Genomic DNA, 1296 nt, shown 5'->3' with positions numbered 1-1296 from the left:
CCGGCCTGCCACTGGGCCCTACTGGTTGGGAAGGCGATGCCCCAGTCGCAGATGCATTTCGGGGGGGAAGGAAGGGTTTGGGCAGGGGCAAGCACAGGCACGTACGTGCAGGTGGGCACTGACTGCCCAGTGCTGTGCCAAGGGGACCAGCAATAGGACGAACCCACCGGGGTCCCACCGCATCACCATGGATGGGTGCTGGATGCGCCAGCACAGCCAGGCTTTGAGAAGCCTTGCCCAGAGCTGGGTGAACCGAGGCTGCAGCAGCCCTGGCAAACCCCCCTGCCCAGAGAGCCCCTCATGGGTCTGTCCTGTACAATACATCTTTGCCAGTTCTCTCCCCTCCACATCAAGTAACTCTTTGTAAATCTAAATTAATAAGGTTGCGCAGCTATAGACACAGGAACACGCGCTGTATCTTGTCTTTGTCGATCAATGCGCTATATCATCCCATAAAACTGATTAAAAAGCAGAGCAGTTCATCTCACCAGGTTCCACATCTCAACATTATAAATTTCATATTATGGTTAATGATTGTCAGTGCTGACGGAGGACATGCAACCTGATCAGTATTGTACTTTATAATTAATTATTGGAGCGTTACTGCAGAGGACACTGGTGGGGTGTGTGTGTGCATGTGTGTGTGTGGCTGCTGATTAGCAATTTATTATCTCTAAAGTGCCAAAGAGCAACGTGGAAGGGGAGTTTAAAGTGTCTGGCACAAGCACTGCTGCTGGGAGAGGGGTCCTGGTTGGGGCATGTCACCACCAGCTCTATGCTTATGTCCCAATGTGCCAGTGCAGGCATGGGGAGGCTCATCCTGCACTGCTCATCCTGCCTGGTGCCATCCCCACTGTGAGGATGAGCCGGGCAGGACGGCCCATGCCATCACACCAGCGGTCCATACGCAGTGGGGATTGGTGTTTGGAGAGCATGAGCACAGAAAGACAACAACAACCAGCACTTCGCTGAAGCCCTGGCAGTGGGTGCGGAGCCCTGGCTGACCACGGGATGCTGTAATGTGCCACTGGCAGCTGCCTGTGCCAGCACCGCTCCCCGGAGCCTGAGGGCTCCCGCTCCCCCTGTTTTGGCTGCATTCCCCTCCCTGGGGCGCTTTGGGCACCCCGTTGTCCATAGGGAAGCCGCAGTGAACAGATGTCTCTGCCCCAGCTCTGGACACAGGGATGTCGGTCCCTCAGGCTAGACGGTGACCTGGTTGCTGATGCCAGCTGCTTGGAGAGCCCGTGGCTGGATGATGCTCTGTCTGCCAGCCCTGCCAGGCGGCGCCCAGAGGGC

The sequence above is a fragment of the Nestor notabilis genome, unplaced genomic scaffold (genome assembly GCF_000696875.1).
Source record: "Nestor notabilis isolate BGI_N333 unplaced genomic scaffold, ASM69687v1 scaffold21285, whole genome shotgun sequence".
Classification (NCBI taxonomy): Eukaryota; Metazoa; Chordata; class Aves; order Psittaciformes; family Psittacidae; genus Nestor; species Nestor notabilis.
This window is presented reverse-complemented; position numbering follows the sequence as displayed.